A 21,200-nucleotide genomic window follows, 5' to 3' on the forward strand; every position below is an offset into this window, starting at 1 on the left:
TTTCTGTGCAGGATCTAAAAACAGGCGTCTCCAGCCCAATACCGGCATGTGGAAGAAACAGCAGTACGTCTTTGTCTAAAACTCAGGAGAAACTTTTCTTTCAAACCGCTCTACTGTGCGTTCGTTCACCTAAGAGTGTTGAATCTATGTTTAGATTCAGCGAGTTAGAAACACGTTTCTTCTAGGAGCTGCATTGGTATATTCCCGAGTGAATGGGACCATATGCTGTACAGAGAAATATCTGCTGCTAAAACCAAAACGGAGCTATCTCAACGAATGGTGGTCAATGAGTCTATTCAACTTAGAGAGTTAAACTCATGAGTGGATTCACCAGTTTGCAAACCATTTCTGTGCAGAATCCCAAAACAGGCGTTTGCAGTCCAATACAGGCATATGGAAGAAACAGCAGTAAGATTTCATCTAAAACTCAGGAGAAACGTTTCTTTTAAACTGCTCTGCTGTGAGTTCTTTCACCTAAGAGAGTTGAATGTATGTGTAGATTCAGTGAGTCAGAAACACGTTTCTTCTAGGAGCTGCGATGGTATATTCCCGAGTGACTGGGACGATACGCTGTGCAGATATATATCTGATTCTAAAACCAAAGCGGAGCTATCTCACTGAAGGGTTGTCAAAGTGTGCATTCAACTTACAGAGTAAAACTCATGTGTTGATTCACCAGTTTGCAAAGGCGCTCTATGCCGAATGCCAAACTGGTGCTTCCAGCCCAGTACCGGCATATGGAAGAAACAGCAGTAAGTCTTCATCTAAAACTCAGGAGAAAAGTTTCATTCAAACTACTCTGCTGTGCGTTCGTTCAGCTAAGAGTGTTGAATCTATGTTTCGATTCCACGAGTTAGAAACACGTTTCTTCTAGGAGCTGCATTGGGATATTCATGAGTGAATGGGACCATATGCTGTACAGATAAATATCTGCTCCTAAAACCAAAGCGGAGCTATCTAACTGAATGGTTGTCCATGTGTGCATTCAACTTACAGAGTTAAACTCATGTGTGGATTCAGCAGCTTGCAAACCCTTTCTGTGCAGAATACGAAAACAGGCATTTCCTGCTCAATACCTGCATAGGGAAGAAACAGCAGTAAGACTTCGTCAAAAACTGCGGAGAAACGTTTCTTTCAAACTGCTCTGCTGTGCGTTCGTTCACCTAAGAGAGTGGAACCTATGTTTAGATTCAGCGACTTAGAAACTCGCTTCTTCTAGGAGATGCATTGGGATATTCCCGAGTGACTGGGACCATATCCTTCCAGAGAAATATCTGCTTCTAAAACCAAAGTGGAGCTATCTAACTGAAGGGTTGTCAATGTGTGCATTCAATTAACGGAGTAAAATTCATGTGTGGATTCACCAGTTTGCAAACCCTTTCTGTGCAGAATCCCAAGCAGGCGATTGCAGCGCAATACCGGCATACGGAAGATACAGCAGTATGACATCTTCTAAAACTCTGGAGAATCTCTTCTTTCAAAGAGCCCTGCTGTGCATTGGTGGACCTAAGGGAGTTGAAATTATGTTGAGATTCAGCGAGTTAGAAACACGTTTCTTCTAGGATCTGCGTTGGGATATTCCCGAGTGAATGGGACCATATGCTGTACAGAGAAATATGTGCTTCTAAAACCAAAACGGAGCTATCTGAATGAATGGTTGGCAATGAGTGCATTCTACTCACAGACTTAAATTCATGTGTGCATTCAGCAGCTTGCAAACCCTTTCTGTGCAGAATCCCAAAACAGGCGTTTCCAGCCCAATACCGACATATGGAAGAAACAGCAGTAAGACTTCGTCTAAAATTCAGGAGAAAATTTTCTTTCAAACAACTCTGCTGTGCGTTCGTTCACCTAAGAGTGTTGAATCTATGTTTAGATTCAGCGAGTTACAAGCACGTTTTTTCTGGGACCTGCGTTGGGATATTCCCGAATGAATGTTACTATATGCTGTACAGAGAAATATCTGCTTCTAAAACCAAAACGGAGCTATCTAACCGAATACTTGTCAATGTGTGAATTCAACGTACAGAGTAAAATTCATGTGTGGATTCACCAGTTTGTAAACCCTTTCTGTGCAGAATCCCAAACAGGCGTTTCCAGCCCAATACCAGCATATGGAAGAAACAGCAGTACGACTTCGTCTAAAACACAGGAGAAACGTTTCTTTCAAACTGCTCTGTTGTGCGTTCGTTCAACTAAGAGTGTTGAATCTATGCTTAGATTCAGCGAGGTAGAAACACGTTTCTTCTAGGAGCTGCATTGGGATATTCCCGAGTGAATGGGACCATATGCTGTACAGAGAAATATCTGCTCGTAAAACGAAAATGGAGCTATCTAACTGAATGGTTGTCCATGTGTGCATTCAACTTACAGGTTAAACTCATGTGTGGATTCAGCAGTTTGCAAACCCTTTCTATGCAGAATCCGACAACAGGCATTTCCTGCTCAATACCTGCATATGGAAGAAACAGCAGTAAGACTTCGTCTAAAACTCAGGAGAAACGATTCTTTCAATCTGCTCTGCTGTGCGTTCGTTCACCTAAGAGAGTTGAATCTATGTTTAGATTCAGCCAGTTAGAAATGTGTTTCTTCTAGGAGATGCGTTTGGATATTCCCGAGTGAGTGGGACCATATGCTGTATAGAGATATATCTGCTTTTAAAACCAAAGTGGAGCTATCTTACTGAAGGGTTGACAAAGTGTGCATTCAACTTACAGAGTAAAACTCATGTGTTGATTCACCAGTTTGCAAAGGTTTTCTATGCCGAATGCCAAACTTGTGCTTAAAGCCCAATACCGGCATATGGAAGAAACAGCAGTAAGTCTTCGTCTAAAATTCAGGAGAAAAGTTTCATTCAAACTACTCTGCTGTGCATTCGTTCACCTAAGAGTGTTGAATCTATGTTTCGATTCCACGAGTTAGAAACACGTTTCTTCTAGGAGCTGCATTGGGATATTCATGAGTGAATGGGACCATATGCTGTACAGATAAATATCTGCTCCTAAAACCAAAGCGGAGCTATCTAACTGAATGGTTGTCCATGTGTGCATTCAACTTACAGAGTTAAACTCATGTGTGGATTCAGCAGCTTGCAAACCCTTTCTGTGCAGAATACGAAAACAGGCATTTCCTGCTCAATACCAGCATAGGGAAGAAACAGCAGTAAGACTTCGTCAAAAACTGTGGAGAAACGTTTCTTTCAAACTGCTCTGCTGTGCGTTCGTTCACCTAAGAGAGTGGAACCTATGTTTAGATTCAGCGACTTAGAAACTCGCTTTTTTCTAGGAGATGCATTGGGATATTCCCGAGTGAATGGGATCGTATGCTGTACAGAGAAATATCTGCTTCTAAAACCAAAACGGAGCTATCTAACTGATTGGTTGTCAATGTGTGCGTTCAACTTACAGAGTTAAACTCATGTGTGGATTCAGCAGATTGCAAACCCTTTCTGTGCAGAATACGAAAACAGGCATTTCCTGCTCAATACCTGCATAGGGAAGAAACAGCAGTAAGACTTCGTCAAAAACTGAGGAGAAACGTTTCTTTCAAACTGCTCTGCTGTGCGTTCGTTCACCTAAGAGAGTGGAATCTAGGTTTAGATTCAGTGACTTAGAAACTCGCTTCTTCTAGGAGATGCATTGGGATATTCCCGAGTGACTGGGACCATATCCTTCCAGAGATATATCTGCTTCTAAAACCAAAGTGGAGCTATCTAACTGAAGGGTTGTCAATGTGTGCATTCAATTAACGGAGTAAAATTCATGTGTGGATTCACCAGTTTGCAAACCCTTTCTGTGCAGAATCCCAAAAAAGGCGTTTCCAGCCAAATACCGGCATATTGAAGAAACAGCAGTAAGACATCATCTAAAACTCAGGAGAAACGTTTCTTTCCAACTGTTCTGCTGTGCGTCCGTTCACCTGAGGGAGTCGAGTCTATGTTTAGATTCAGCGAGTTAGAAAGTCGTTTCTTCTAGGAGCTGCGTTGGGATATTCCCGAGTGAATGGGACCATATGCTGTACAGAGAAATATCTACTCCTAAAACCAAAACGGAGCTATCTAACTGAATGGTTGTCCATGTGTGCATTCAAGTTACAGAGTTAAACTAATGTGTGGATTCAGCAGCTTGCAAACCCTTTCTGTGCAGAATAGGAAAACAGGCATTTCCTGCTCAATACCTGCATATGGAAGAAACAGCAGTGAGATTTTGTCTAAAACTCAGGAAAACCGTTTCTTTCAAGCTGCTCTGCTGTCCGTTCGTTCACCTAAGAGAGTTGAATCTATGTTTAGATTCAGCGAGTGAGAAACACGTTTCTTCTAGGAGCTGCGTTGGGATATTCCCGAGTGATTGGGACCATATGCTGTACAAAGAAATATCTGCTTCTAACCCAAAATGGAGCTTTCCAAGTGAATAGTTGTCAATGTGTGCATTCAACTTACAGAGCTAAACTCATGTGTGGATTCAGCAGTTTGCAACATCTTTCTGTGCAGAATCCCAAAACAGGCATTTTCAGCCCAATAACGGCATATGGAAGAAGCAGCAGCAAGACTTCCTCTAAAACTCAGGGAAACTTTTCTTTCAAACTGCTCTGCTGTGCGTTCATTCACCTAAGAGATTGGAATTATGTTTAGATTCAGCCAGCTAGAAATGCGTTTCTTCTAGAAGCTGCGTTTGGATATTCCCGAGTGAGTGGGACCATATGCTGTACAGAGATATATCTGCTTCTAAAACCAAAGCGGAGCTATCTAACTGAATGGTTGTCAATATGTGCATTCAACTTACAGAGTAAAACTCATGTGTGGATTCACCAGTTTGCAAACCCTTCCTGTGTGGAATACCAAAACATGCGTTTAAAGCCCAATACCGGCATATGGAAGAAACAGCAGTAAGACTTTGTGTAAAACTCAGGAGAAACTTTTCTTTCAAACTGCTCTATTGTGCGTTTGTTCATCTAAGGGAGTTGAATCTGCGTTTAGATTCAGGGAGTTACTAACCCGTGTTTTCTAGGACCTGCATTGGGATATTCCCGAGTGAATGTTACTATATTCTGTACAGAGAAATATCTGCTTCTAAAAACAAAGCAGAGCTATCTATCTGAATGGTTGTCAATGTGTGCATTCAACGTATAGAGTTAAACTCATGTGGACTCAGCAGTTTCTAAACCCATTCAGTACAGAATCCCAAAACAGGCGTTTCCAGCCCAATACAGGTATATGGAAAAACAGCAGTAAGACTTAATCTAAAATTCAGTAGAAACGTTTCCTTCAATCTGCTCTGCAGTGCTTTCGTTCAGCTAGGAGACATGAATCTATGTTTAGATACAGCCAGTTAGAAACACGTTTCATCTAGGAGTTGCATTGGGATATTCCTGAGTGAAAGGGGCCATATGCTGTACAGAGAATTATCTGCTTCTAAAACCAAAACGGAGCTATCTAACTGAATGGTCGTCAATGGTTGCCTACAACTTACAGAGTTAAACTCATGTGTGGATTCATCAGTTTGAAAACCCTTTCTGTGCAGGATCTAAAAACAGGCGTCTCCAGCCCAATACCGGCATGTGGAAGAAACAGCAGTACGTCTTTGTCTAAAACTCAGGAGAAACTTTTCTTTCAAACCGCTCTACTGTGCGTTCGTTCACCTAAGAGTGTTGAATCTATGTTTAGATTCAGCGAGTTAGAAACACGTTTCTTCTAGGAGCTGCATTGGTATATTCCCGAGTGAATGGGACCATATGCTGTACAGAGAAATATCTGCTGCTAAAACCAAAACGGAGCTATCTCAACGAATGGTGGTCAATGAGTCTATTCAACTTAGAGAGTTAAACTCATGAGTGGATTCACCAGTTTGCAAACCATTTCTGTGCAGAATCCCAAAACAGGCGTTTGCAGTCCAATACAGGCATATGGAAGAAACAGCAGTAAGATTTCATCTAAAACTCAGGAGAAACGTTTCTTTTAAACTGCTCTGCTGTGAGTTCTTTCACCTAAGAGAGTTCAATGTATGGGTAGATTCAGTGAGTCAGAAACACGTTTCTTCTAGGAGCTGCGATGGTATATTCCCGAGTGACTGGGACGATACGCTGTGCAGATATATATCTGATTCTAAAACCAAAGCGGAGCTATCTCACTGAAGGGTTGTCAAAGTGTGCATTCAACTTACAGAGTAAAACTCATGTGTTGATTCACCAGTTTGCAAAGGCGCTCTATGCCGAATGCCAAACTGGTGCTTCCAGCCCAGTACCGGCATATGGAAGAAACAGCAGTAAGTCTTCATCTAAAACTCAGGAGAAAAGTTTCATTCAAACTACTCTGCTGTGCGTTCGTTCACCTAAGAGTGTTGAATCTATGTTTCGATTCCACGAGTTAGAAACACGTTTCTTCTAGGAGCTGCATTGGGATATTCATGAGTGAATGGGACCATATGCTGTACAGATAAATATCTGCTCCTAAAACCAAAGCGGAGCTATCTAACTGAATGGTTGTCCATGTGTGCATTCAACTTACAGAGTTAAACTCATGTGTGGATTCAGCAGCTTGCAAACCCTTTCTGTGCAGAATACGAAAACAGGCATTTCCTGCTCAATACCTGCATAGGGAAGAAACAGCAGTAAGACTTCGTCAAAAACTGCGGAGAAACGTTTCTTTCAAACTGCTCTGCTGTGCGTTCGTTCACCTAAGAGAGTGGAACCTATGTTTAGATTCAGCGACTTAGAAACTCGCTTCTTCTAGGAGATGCATTGGGATATTCCCGAGTGACTGGGACCATATCCTTCCAGAGAAATATCTGCTTCTAAAACCAAAGTGGAGCTATCTAACTGAAGGGTTGTCAATGTGTGCATTCAATTAACGGAGTAAAATTCATGTGTGGATTCACCAGTTTGCAAACCCTTTCTGTGCAGAATCCCAAGCAGGCGATTGCAGCGCAATACCGGCATACGGAAGATACAGCAGTATGACATCTTCTAAAACTCTGGAGAATCTCTTCTTTCAAAGAGCCCTGCTGTGCATTGGTGGACCTAAGGGAGTTGAAATTATGTTGAGATTCAGCGAGTTAGAAACACGTTTCTTCTAGGATCTGCGTTGGGATATTCCCGAGTGAATGGGACCATATGCTGTACAGAGAAATATGTGCTTCTAAAACCAAAACGGAGCTATCTGAATGAATGGTTGGCAATGAGTGCATTCTACTCACAGACTTAAATTCATGTGTGCATTCAGCAGCTTGCAAACCCTTTCTGTGCAGAATCCCAAAACAGGCGTTTCCAGCCCAATACCGACATATGGAAGAAACAGCAGTAAGACTTCGTCTAAAATTCAGGAGAAAATTTTCTTTCAAACAACTCTGCTGTGCGTTCGTTCACCTAAGAGTGTTGAATCTATGTTTAGATTCAGCGAGTTACAAGCACGTTTTTTCTGGGACCTGCGTTGGGATATTCCCGAATGAATGTTACTATATGCTGTACAGAGAAATATCTGTTTCTAAAACCAAAACGGAGCTATCTAACCGAATACTAGTCAATGTGTGAATTCAACGTACAGAGTAAAATTCATGTGTGGATTCACCAGTTTGTAAACCCTTTCTGTGCAGAATCCCAAACAGGCGTTTCCAGCCCAATACCAGCATATGGAAGAAACAGCAGTACGACTTCGTCTAAAACACAGGAGAAACGTTTCTTTCAAACTGCTCTGTTGTGCGTTCGTTCAACTAAGAGTGTTGAATCTATGCTTAGATTCAGCGAGGTAGAAACACGTTTCTTCTAGGAGCTGCATTGGGATATTCCCGAGTGAATGGGACCATATGCTGTACAGAGAAATATCTGCTCGTAAAACGAAAATGGAGCTATCTAACTGAATGGTTGTCCATGTGTGCATTCAACTTACAGGTTAAACTCATGTGTGGATTCAGCAGTTTGCAAACCCTTTCTATGCAGAATCCGACAACAGGCATTTCCTGCTCAATACCTGCATATGGAAGAAACAGCAGTAAGACTTCGTCTAAAACTCAGGAGAAACGATTCTTTCAATCTGCTCTGCTGTGCGTTCGTTCACCTAAGAGAGTTGAATCTATGTTTAGATTCAGCCAGTTAGAAATGTGTTTCTTCTAGGAGATGCGTTTGGATATTCCCGAGTGAGTGGGACCATATGCTGTATAGAGATATATCTGCTTGTAAAACCAAAGTGGAGCTATCTTACTGAAGGGTTGACAAAGTGTGCATTCAACTTACAGAGTAAAACTCATGTGTTGATTCACCAGTTTGCAAAGGTTTTCTATGCCGAATGCCAAACTTGTGCTTAAAGCCCAATACCGGCATATGGAAGAAACAGCAGTAAGTCTTCGTCTAAAATTCAGGAGAAAAGTTTCATTCAAACTACTCTGCTGTGCATTCGTTCAGCTAAGAGTGTTGAACCTATGTTTCGATTCCACGAGTTAGAAACACGTTTCTTCTAGGAGCTGCATTGGGATATTCATGAGTGAATGGGACCATATGCTGTACAGATAAATATCTGCTCCTAAAACCAAAGCGGAGCTATCTAACTGAATGGTTGTCCATGTATGCATTCAACTTACAGAGTTAAACTCTTGTGTGGATTCAGCAGCTTGCAAACCCTTTCTGTGCAGAATACGAAAACAGGCATTTCCTGCTCAATACCAGCATAGGGAAGAAACAGCAGTAAGACTTCGTCAAAAACTGCGGAGAAACGTTTCTTTCAAACTGCTCTGCTGTGCGTTCGTTCACCTAAGAGAGTGGAACCTATGTTTAGATTCAGCGACTTAGAAACTCGTTTCTTTCTAGGAGATGCATTGGGATATTCCCGAGTGAATGGGATCGTATGCTGTACAGAGAAATATCTGCTTCTAAAACCAAAACGGAGCTATCTAACTGATTGGTTGTCAATGTGTGCGTTCAACTTACAGAGTTAAACTCATGTGTGGATTCAGCAGATTGCAAACCCTTTCTGTGCAGAATACGAAAACAGGCATTTCCTGCTCAATACCTGCATAGGGAAGAAACAGCAGTAAGACTTCGTCAAAAACTGAGGAGAAACGTTTCTTTCAAACTGCTCTGCTGTGCGTTCGTTCACCTAAGAGAGTGGAATCTAGGTTTAGATTCAGCGACTTAGAAACTCGCTTCTTCTAGGAGATGCATTGGGATATTCCCGAGTGACTGGGACCATATCCTTCCAGAGATATATCTGCTTCTAAAACCAAAGTGGAGCTATCTAACTGAAGGGTTGTCAATGTGTGCATTCAATTAACGGAGTAAAATTCATGTGTGGATTCACCAGTTTGCAAACCCTTTCTGTGCAGAATCCCAAAAAAGGCGTTTCCAGCCAAATACCGGCATATTGAAGAAACAGCAGTAAGACATCATCTAAAACTCAGGAGAAACGTTTCTTTCCAACTGTTCTGCTGTGCGTCCGTTCACCTGAGGGAGTCGAGTCTATGTTTAGATTCAGCGAGTTAGAAAGTCGTTTCTTCTAGGAGCTGCGTTGGGATATTCCCGAGTGAATGGGACCATATGCTGTACAGAGAAATATCTACTCCTAAAACCAAAACGGAGCTATCTAACTGAATGGTTGTCCATGTGTGCATTCAAGTTACAGAGTTAAACTAATGTGTGGATTCAGCAGCTTGCAAACCCTTTCTGTGCAGAATAGGAAAACAGGCATTTCCTGCTCAATACCTGCATATGGAAGAAACAGCAGTGAGATTTTGTCTAAAACTCAGGAAAACCGTTTCTTTCAAGCTGCTCTGCTGTCCGTTCGTTCACCTAAGAGAGTTGAATCTATGTTTAGATTCAGCGAGTTAGAAACACGTTTCTTCTAGGAGCTGCGTTGGGATATTCCCGAGTGATTGGGACCATATGCTGTACAAAGAAATATCTGCTTCTAACCCAAAATGGAGCTTTCCAAGTGAATAGTTGTCAATGTGTGCATTCAACTTACAGAGCTAAACTCATGTGTGGATTCAGCAGTTTGCAACATCTTTCTGTGCAGAATCCCAAAACAGGCATTTTCAGCCCAATAACGGCATATGGAAGAAGCAGCAGTAAGACTTCCTCTAAAACTCAGGGAAACTTTTCTTTCAAACTGCTCTGCTGTGCGTTCATTCACCTAAGAGATTGGAATTATGTTTAGATTCAGCCAGCTAGAAATGCGTTTCTTCTAGAAGCTGCGTTTGGATATTCCCGAGTGAGTGGGACCATATGCTGTACAGAGATATATCTGCTTCTAAAACCAAAGCGGAGCTATCTAACTGAATGGTTGTCAATATGTGCATTCAACTTACAGAGTAAAACTCATGTGTGGATTCACCAGTTTGCAAACCCTTCCTGTGTGGAATACCAAAACATGCGTTTAAAGCCCAATACCGGCATATGGAAGAAACAGCAGTAAGACTTTGTGTAAAACTCAGGAGAAACTTTTCTTTCAAACTGCTCTATTGTGCGTTTGTTCACCTAAGGGAGTTGAATCTACGTTTAGATTCAGGGAGTTACTAACCCGTGTTTTCTAGGACCTGCATTGGGATATTCCCGAGTGAATGTTACTATATTCTGTAGAGAGAAATATCTGCTTCTAAAAACAAAGCAGAGCTATCTATCTGAATGGTTGTCAATGTGTGCATTCAACGTATAGAGTTAAACTCATGTGGACTCAGCAGTTTCTAAACCCATTCAGTACAGAATCCCATAACAGGCGTTTCCAGCCCAATACAGGTATATGGAAAAACAGCAGTAAGACTTAATCTAAAATTCAGTAGAAACGTTTCCTTCAATCTGCTCTGCAGTGCTTTCGTTCAGCTAGGAGAGATGAATCTATGTTTAGATACAGCCAGTTAGAAACACGTTTCATCTAGGAGTTGCATTGGGATATTCCTGAGTGAAAGGGGCCATATGCTGTACAGAGAATTATCTGCTTCTAAAACCAAAACGGAGCTATCTAACTGAATGGTCGTCAATGGTTGCCTACAACTTACAGAGTTAAACTCATGTGTGGATTCATCAGTTTGAAAACCCTTTCTGTGCAGGATCTAAAAACAGGCGTCTCCAGCCCAATACCGGCATGTGGAAGAAACAGCAGTACGTCTTTGTCTAAAACTCAGGAGAAACTTTTCTTTCAAACCGCTCTACTGTGCGTTCGTTCACCTAAGAGTGTTGAATCTATGTTTAGATTCAGCGAGTTAGAAACACGTTTCTTCTAGGAGCTGCATTGGTATATTGCCGAGTGAATGGGACCATATGCTGTACAGAGAAATATCTGCTGCTAAAACCAAAACGGAGCTATCTCAACGAATGGTGGTCAATGAGTCTATTCAACTTAGAGAGTTAAACTCATGAGTGGATTCACCAGTTTGCAAACCATTTCTGTGCAGAATCCCAAAACAGGCGTTTGCAGTCCAATACAGGCATATGGAAGAAACAGCAGTAAGATTTCATCTAAAACTCAGGAGAAACGTTTCTTTTAAACTGCTCTGCTGTGAGTTCTTTCACCTAAGAGAGTTGAATGTATGTGTAGATTCAGTGAGTCAGAAACACGTTTCTTCTAGGAGCTGCGATGGTATATTCCCGAGTGACTGGGACGATACGCTGTGCAGATATATATCTGATTCTAAAACCAAAGCGGAGCTATCTCACTGAAGGGTTGTCAAAGTGTGCATTCAACTTACAGAGTAAAACTCATGTGTTGATTCACCAGTTTGCAAAGGCGCTCTATGCCGAATGCCAAACTGGTGCTTCCAGCCCAGTACCGGCATATGGAAGAAACAGCAGTAAGTCTTCATCTAAAACTCAGGAGAAAAGTTGCATTCAAACTACTCTGCTGTGCGTTCATTCACCTAAGAGTGTTGAATCTATGTTTCGATTCCACGAGTTAGAAACACGTTTCTTCGAGGAGCTGCATTGGGATATTCATGAGTGAATGGGACCATATGATGTACAGATAAATATCTGCTCCTAAAACCAAAGCGGAGCTATCTAACTGAATGGTTGTCCATGTGTGCATTCAAGTTACAGAGTTAGACTAATGTGTGGATTCAGCAGCTTGCAAACCCTTTCTGTGCAGAATAGGAAAACAGGCATTTCCTGCTCAATACCTGCATATGGAAGAAACAGCAGTGAGATTTTGTCTAAAACTCAGGAAAACCGTTTCTTTCAAGCTGCTCTGCTGTCCGTTCGTTCACCTAAGAGAGTTGAATCTATGTTTAGATTCAGCGAGTTAGAAACACGTTTCTTCTAGGAGCTGCGTTGGGATATTCCCGAGTGATTGGGACCATATGCTGTACAAAGAAATATCTGCTTCTAACCCAAAATGGAGCTTTCCAAGTGAATAGTTGTCAATGTGTGCATTCAACTTACAGAGCTAAACTCATGTGTGGATTCAGCAGTTTGCAACATCTTTCTGTGCAGAATCCCAAAACAGGCATTTTCAGCCCAATAACGGCATATGGAAGAAGCAGCAGCAAGACTTCCTCTAAAACTCAGGGAAACTTTTCTTTCAAACTGCTCTGCTGTGCGTTCATTCACCTAAGAGATTGGAATTATGTTTAGATTCAGCCAGTTAGAAATGCGTTTCTTCTAGAAGCTGCGTTTGGATATTCCCGAGTGAGTGGGACCATATGCTGTACAGAGATATATCTGCTTCTAAAACCAAAGCGGAGCTATCTAACTGAATGGTTGTCAATATGTGCATTCAACTTACAGAGTAAAACTCATGTGTGGATTCACCAGTTTGCAAACCCTTCCTGTGTGGAATACCAAAACATGCGTTTAAAGCCCAATACCGGCATATGGAAGAAACAGCAGTAAGACTTTGTGTAAAACTCAGGAGAAACTTTTCTTTCAAACTGCTCTATTGTGCGTTTGTTCACCTAAGGGAGTTGAATCTACGTTTAGATTCAGGGAGTTACTAACCCGTGTTTTCTAGGACCTGCATTGGGATATTCCCGAGTGAATGTTACTATATTCTGTAGAGAGAAATATCTGCTTCTAAAAACAAAGCAGAGCTATCTATCTGAATGGTTGTCAATGTGTGCATTCAACGTATAGAGTTAAACTCATGTGGACTCAGCAGTTTCTAAACCCATTCAGTACAGAATCCCAAAACAGGCGTTTCCAGCCCAATACAGGTATATGGAAAAACAGCAGTAAGACTTAATCTAAAATTCAGTAGAAACGTTTCCTTCAATCTGCTCTGCAGTGCTTTCGCTCAGCTAGGAGACATGAATCTATGTTTAGATACAGCCAGTTAGAAACACGTTTCATCTAGGAGTTGCATTGGGATATTCCTGAGTGAAAGGGGCCATATGCTGTACAGAGAATTATCTGCTTCTAAAACCAAAACGGAGCTATCTAACTGAATGGTCGTCAATGGTTGCCTACAACTTACAGAGTTAAACTCATGTGTGGATTCATCAGTTTGAAAACCCTTTCTGTGCAGGATCTAAAAACAGGCGTCTCCAGCCCAATACCGGCATGTGGAAGAAACAGCAGTACGTCTTTGTCTAAAACTCAGGAGAAACTTTTCTTTCAAACCGCTCTACTGTGCGTTCGTTCACCTAAGAGTGTTGAATCTATGTTTAGATTCAGCGAGTTAGAAACACGTTTCTTCTAGGAGCTGCATTGGTATATTCCCGAGTGAATGGGACCATATGCTGTACAGAGAAATATCTGCTGCTAAAACCAAAACGGAGCTATCTCAACGAATGGTGGTCAATGAGTCTATTCAACTTAGAGAGTTAAACTCATGAGTGGATTCACCAGTTTGCAAACCATTTCTGTGCAGAATCCCAAAACAGGCGTTTGCAGTCCAATACAGGCATATGGAAGAAACAGCAGTAAGATTTCATCTAAAACTCAGGAGAAACGTTTCTTTTAAACTGCTCTGCTGTGAGTTCTTTCACCTAAGAGAGTTGAATGTATGTGTAGATTCAGTGAGTCAGAAACACGTTTCTTCTAGGAGCTGCGATGGTATATTCCCGAGTGACTGGGACGATACGCTGTGCAGATATATATCTGATTCTAAAACCAAAGCGGAGCTATCTCACTGAAGGGTTGTCAAAGTGTGCATTCAACTTACAGAGTAAAACTCATGTGTTGATTCACCAGTTTGCAAAGGCGCTCTATGCCGAATGCCAAACTGGTGCTTCCAGCCCAGTACCGGCATATGGAAGAAACAGCAGTAAGTCTTCATCTAAAACTCAGGAGAAAAGTTTCATTCAAACTACTCTGCTGTGCGTTCGTTCACCTAAGAGTGTTGAATCTATGTTTCGATTCCACGAGTTAGAAACACGTTTCTTCTAGGAGCTGCATTGGGATATTCATGAGTGAATGGGACCATATGCTGTACAGATAAATATCTGCTCCTAAAACCAAAGCGGAGCTATCTAACTGAATGGTTGTCCATGTGTGCATTCAACTTACAGAGTTAAACTCATGTGTGGATTCAGCAGCTTGCAAACCCTTTCTGTGCAGAATACGAAAACAGGCATTTCCTACTCAATACCTGCATAGGGAAGAAACAGCAGTAAGACTTCGTCAAAAACTGAGGAGAAACGTTTATTTCAAACTGCTCTGCTGTGCGTTCGTTCACCTAAGATAGTGGAATCTATGTTTCGATTCAGCGACTTAGATAACTCGCTTCTTCTAGGAGATGCATTGGGATATTCCCGAGTGACTGGTACCATATCCTTCCAGGGATATATCTGCTTCTAAAACCAAAGTGGAGCTATCTAACTGAAGGGTTGTCAATGTGTGCATTCAATTAACGGAGTAAAATTCATGTGTGGATTCACCAGTTTGCAAACCCTTTCTGTGCAGAATCCCAAACAGGCGATTCCAGCGCAATACCGGCATACGGAAGATACAGCAGTATGACTTCTTCTGAAACTCAGGAGAATCTCTTCTTTCAAACAGCTCTGCTGTTCATTGGTGAACCTAAGGGAGTTGAAATTATGTTGAGATTCAGCGAGTTAGAAACACGTTTCTTCTAGGATCTGCGTTGTGATATTCCCGAGTGAATGGGACCATATGCTGTACAGAGAAATATCTGCTTCTAAAACCAAAACAGAGCTATCTGAATGAATGGTTGTCAATGTGTGCATTCTACTCACAGAGTTAAATTCATGTGTGCATTCAGCAGCTTGCAAACCCTTTCTGTGCAGAATCCCAAAACAGGCGTTTCCAGCCCAATACCAACATACGGAAGAAACATCAGTAAGACTTCGTCTAAAATTCAGGAGAAAATTTTCTTTCAAACAACTCTGCTGTGCGTTCGTTCACCTAAGAGAGTTGAATCTATGTTTAGATTCAGCGAGTTACAAGCACGTTTTTTCTGGGACCTGCGTTGGGATATTCCCGAATGAATGTTACTATATGCTGTACAGAGAAATATCTGTTTCTAAAACCAAAACGGAGCTATCTAACCGAATACTTGTCAACGTGTGAATTCAACTTACAGAGTAAAATTCAGGTGTGGATTCGCCAGTTTGTAAACCCTTTCTGTGCAGAATCCCAAACAGGCGTTTCCAGCCCAATACCAGCATATGGAAGAAACAGCAGTACGACTTCGTCTAAAACTCAGGAGAAACGTTTCTTTCAAACTGCTCTGTTGTGCGTTCGTTCAACTAAGAGTGTTGAATCTATGCTTAGATTCAGCGAGGTAGAAACACGTTTCTTCTAGGAGCTGCATTGGGATATTCCCGAGTGAATGGGACCATATGCTGTACAGAGAAATATCTGCTCGTAAAACGAAAATGGAGCTATCTAACTGAATGGTTGTCCATGTGTGCATTCAACTTACAGGTTAAACTCATGTGTGGATTCAGCAGTTTGCAAACCCTTTCTATGCAGAATCCGACAACAGGCATTTCCTGCTCAATACCTGCATATGGAAGAAACAGCAGTAAGCCATCGTCTAAAACTCAGGAGACACGATTCTTTCAAACTGCTCTGCTGTGCGTTCGTTCACCTAAGAGAGTTGAATCTATGTTTAGATTCAGCGAGTTAGAAACACGTTTCTTCTAGGAGCTGAGATGGGATATTCCCGAGTGAATGTTACCATATGCAGTACAGAGATATATCTGCCTTGAAAACCATAGCGGAGCTATCTTACAGAAGGTATTTAAATGTGTGCATTCAACTTACAGATTAAAACTCATGTGTGGATTCACCAATTTGCTAACCCTTTCTGTGCAGAATCCCAAACTGGTGCTTCCAGCCAAATACCGGCATATGAAAGAAACAGCAGTAAGACTTCGTCTAAAACTCAGGAGGAACGATTCTTTCAAACAGCTCTGCTGTGCGTTCGTTCAACTAAGAGAGTTGAATCTATGTTTAGATTCAGCGAGTTATAAACACGTTTATTCTAGGAGCCGTATTCGGATATTTCCGAGTGAATATGACCACATGCTACACAGAGAAATATCTGCTTCTGAAACCAAAGCGGAGCAATCTAACTGAATGTTGGTCGATGTGTGCATTCAACTTACCGAGCTAAACTAATGTGTGGATTCACCACTTTGCAAACCATTTCTGTGCAGAATCCCACAACAGTCATTTCCAGAACTATAACGGCATATGGAAGAAACAGCAGTAAGTCTTCACCTAAACCTCAGGAGAAACATTTCCTTCAAACTGCTCTGCTGTGTGTTCGTTCACCTAAGAGTGCTGAATATATATTTTGATTCAGCGAGTAAGAAACACGTTTCTTCTAGAAGCTGCCTTGGGATATTCCCGAGTGAATGTGTCCATATGCTGTACAGAGAAATATCTGCTTCTAAAACCAAAACGGAGCTATCTAACTGAAAGGTTGTCAATGTGCGCATTCAACTTACAGACAACTTTCGGAATGTAAACAGCTAAAAATGTACCTATTAAGTGCTGCAGCACTTAAAGTGGGGACAGTTTTAGCTGTGTAATTTGAAAAACTTGCCTCCAAGTGCATAGATGATGAAGTTAGAATGAGGGAACTGTGTCCAATTGAGTTGAGCATTCTTTCAGTGAGAAAGGATTTGGTTATATTTTAACCCTTTAGAACTGATTCTCATTCTTGTCAATCAACTGTGAAATTTCTGTGTTAATTTCTAGCAGAGGTAATAGAGTTAATCTAATATCATAGGTGTATGTAAGTCCAATTTGATAAGTATACTCAAAATCCCAGGCACTGAGCTCAAAAAAGGATCATTTCCCAGTGGGTCTTAAGTCTCACATAAACTGCTGTGCAAAATTCGAGAAACAAATACAGAAACTGACTGACCTAAGGCTTCTCACTTGAAAGTTTGTGGCTGAATGACTGGAGGATTGTTGGAAATCAAATCCAGATCTCCTGATCTCTAATTTCAGAGGGTGCAGTGCCTCCCCAATGCCCAATTTTAGAGTTAAATGGCTTAGCAAGGGCTTTACTGGATTGAAGTCAACATGAAAAGACATTAGATTCCATCCGCACAGTCATTGCCCCCTGGTCTCTAATGAGAATTTGCCCAGTTAAAATTGTAACATTGGGTTTAACCTGAGAGATCTTGACTTTCAGCCTGTTACTTTTGAAAAATGTTGATATTCTTAGTAGTTCCTGCTACAAATAAGAGTCAAGGACCCTCTTCAGCAAAGATGAGCTGGCCTTAGTGGTAAATGGAAAATGAGCTCCTTTAAATCACCACTGTGTCACCAATCATTAAGAAAACTTTCTAAAAACATACATGTATTGTGTTATTAGGAGGGCTGGGATTTACGCAAGGTTCTGAGTAACATGCTACAACAGGAAAGTAGAGGTCCTGCTCAGCACTAGAGACAGACACACACACTCACGCAGAAACTTTAGACACACAACTGGTAGTGTCAAGCCAAATACTTACTAGTATGAGGAGGGCATTGAACCCATCCGTGCTCTAAAGAAGGATAGACCTTTCCCAAATTCACACGTGCATTCTCCCGCCTTCTCCCCCTAACCTGCCTCATCCTCAAGCCCATGCATTATTACATAGAATACAATTAGGCAGCGCTATCAGGTTACAGAATTGTCAACGATGCTCTCATTAAAGCAACAGCACAGTCAAACAGACAGAATGCTAGCATATATAATGTGATTAATTCTTTCAGACATGGCTCATGATGAATGAAGCCACACAAGGAGGAGAGCAGCTATGCTGTGCACCGAGCCGAACTGAGTGAATGGCCACCTCCCAAAGTGCTTCACACTCTCATTTCACCCTCAGAGGCAGAAAAGAGGACTGCAAAGGACTCATGGTTCTCCCATGCTCTCTGCAATGGACTCCCATTTCTCCTGCGGACCAAAAGTAACAACAAAGTAGCTTTTAATTTGTAGAGCACACAACTTTTGGAAAATACACAGCTAAAACTGTCCCCGTTTTAAGTGCTTAAAGCGGGAAAAGTTTTAGCTGTGTAATTTGAAAAACTTGCATCTAAGTGCACAGATGATGAAGTTAGAATGAGGGAACTGTGTCCACTTGAGTTGAGCTTTCTTTCAGTGAGAAAGGATTTGGATATATTTTAACTCTTTAGAACTGATTCTCATTCTTGTCAATCAACTGTGAAATTTCTGTGTTAATTTCTAGCAGTGGTAATAGAGTTAATCCAAAATCATATGTGTATATAAGTCCAGGTTGACAAGTATACTCAAAATGCCAGGCACTGAGCTGAAAAAGGGATCATTTCCCAGTGGGCCTTAAGTCCCACATAAACCGCTGTGCAAAAATCGAGAAACAGATACAGAAAGTGACTGGCCTAAGGCTTGTCACTTGAAAGTGAGTGACTGAATGACTGGCGGATGGTTGGAAATCAAATCCAAATCTCCTGACCTCTAATTTCACAGGGTGCAGTGCCTTCCCAATGCCCAATTTTAGAGTTAAATGTCTTAGCAAGGGCTTTACTGGATTGAAGTCAACATGAAAAGACATTAGATTCCATCCGCACAGTCATTGCCCCCTGGTCTCTAATGAGAATTTGCCCAGTTAAAATTGTAACATTGGGTTTAACCTGAGAGATCTTGACTTTCAGCCTGCTACTTTTGAAAAGTGTTGATATTCTTAGGAGTTCCTGCTACAAATAAGAGTCAAAGACCCTCTTCAGCAAAGATGAGCTGGCCTTAGTGGTAAATGGAAAATGAGCTCCTTTAAATCACCACTCTGTCACCAATCATTAAGAAAACTTTCTAAGAACATACATGTATTGTGTTTTTAGGAGGGCTGGGATTTATGCAAGGTTCTGAGTAACATGCTACCACAGGAAGGTGGAGTGCTGCTCAGCCCTAGAGACAGACACACACATACACACACACACTCTCACACAGAATCTTTAGACACACAACTGGTAGTGTCAAGCCAAATACTTAGTAGTATGAGGAGGGCATTGAACCCATCCATGCTCCAAAGAAGGAGAGACATTTCCCTAATTCACACGTGCATTCTCCCTCCTTCTCCCCGAAACCTGCCTCATCCTCAAGCCCATGCATTATTACATAGAATACAATTAGGCAGCGCTATCAGGTTACAGAATTGTCAACGATGCTCTCATTAAAACAACAGCACAGTCAAACAGACAGCATGCTAGCATATGAAACGTGATTAATTCTTTCAGACATGGCTCATGATGAATGTAGCCACACAGGGGGGACAGCAGCTATGCTGTGCACCGAACCTAATTGAGTGAATGGCCACCTCCCAAAGTGCTTCACACTCTCATTTCACCCTCAGAGGCAGAAAAGAGGACTGCAAAGGACTCATTGGTCTCCCATGCTCTCTGCAAAGGACTCCCATTTCTCCTGCGGACCAAAAGTAACAACAAAAGTAGCTTTTAATTTGTAGAACACACAACTTTTGGAAAATACACAGCTAAAACTGTCCTCGCCTTTAATGCTACAGCATTTTAGTGCTGTAGCAATTAAAGCAGGGATAGTTTTAGCTGTGTAATTTGAAAAGCTTGCCTCTAAGTGCATAGATGATGAAGTTAGAATGAGGGAACTGTATCCACTTGAGTTGAGCATTGTTTCAGTAAGAAAGGATTTGGTTATATTTTAATTCTTTAGAACTGATTCTCATTCTTGTCAATCAACTGTGACTTTTCCATGTTAGTTACTAGCAAAGGTAATAGAATTAATCCATATCATAGGTGTATTGAAGTCTCGATTGATAAGTATTCTTAAGAAACCATGTTCTGACCTGAAAAGGTGTTGATTTCACCATGGGCCTTAAGGCCCTCATAAATGACTGTGCAAAAATCGATAAACAGAGACAGAAAGTGACTCGTCTAAGGCTCTCAGAAAATGACTCTCAGACTTGGCATGCATCAGAAGCCTCTCCCCAGGTTTCTCTGACCCTCAAATCAAAACAGCAATACCAGCTCATCCCTGGTCTCCAGCTCCATAATCCTCAAGCTATGGCAGCAGCAGCAGCTCCTCCCTGTATCTCCAGCGCAATGACTCTCAGACTTGAAAGGCATCTCGAGGCCCTCCCCATATCTCTCTGACCCGGGAATAAGAAGAGCACCACCAGCTCCTCACTGGGTCATCAGCTACACAATCCTGAAGCTGTAAGAGCAGCAGCAGCTCCTACCTGGATCTCCAGCTCAATGACTCTAAGACTTGGCAGGCATCACAAGCCACTCCCCAGTTCTCTCTGACATTCAAATTAGAACAGTAGCATCAGCTCCTCCCTGGTCTCCAGCTCCACAATCTTCAAGCTATAACAGCAACACAAGCTCCTTCCTGGATCTCCATCACAATGACTCTCATAGCTGAAAGGCATCACGATCCCCTCCCCATGTCTCTCTGACCCTGGAATTAGAACAGCAGCACCAGCTCCTCCCCTCGTCTCCAGCTCCACAATCCTCAAGCTATAAAAGCAACATCAGCACATCCCTGAATCTTTAGTTCAATGACTCTCAGACTTGGCAGGCATCACAAGACCCTCCCCAGGTCTCTCTGACCCTCAAGATAGAACAGCAGCACCAGCTCCTCCCTAGGTATCCAGCTCCACAATACTCAAGCTATAACAACAGCAGCAGCAGCTCATCTGTAAATATCCAGAGCAATGACCCTTAGACTTGAAAGGCACCAGAAGCCCCTCCCCATGTCTCTCTGAGCCTGGAATTAGAACAACAGCACCAGCTCCTCCCTGGGTCTCCAGCTCCACAATCCTCAAGCTATAACAGCAGCAGCAGCTCCTCCATGGATCTCCCTCACAATGACTCTC

Source organism: Aotus nancymaae, unplaced genomic scaffold, assembly GCF_030222135.1.
Source record: "Aotus nancymaae isolate 86718 unplaced genomic scaffold, 86718_ANA_hifiasm-v0.15.2.pri h1tg000029l, whole genome shotgun sequence".
Taxonomy (NCBI): domain Eukaryota; kingdom Metazoa; phylum Chordata; class Mammalia; order Primates; family Aotidae; genus Aotus; species Aotus nancymaae.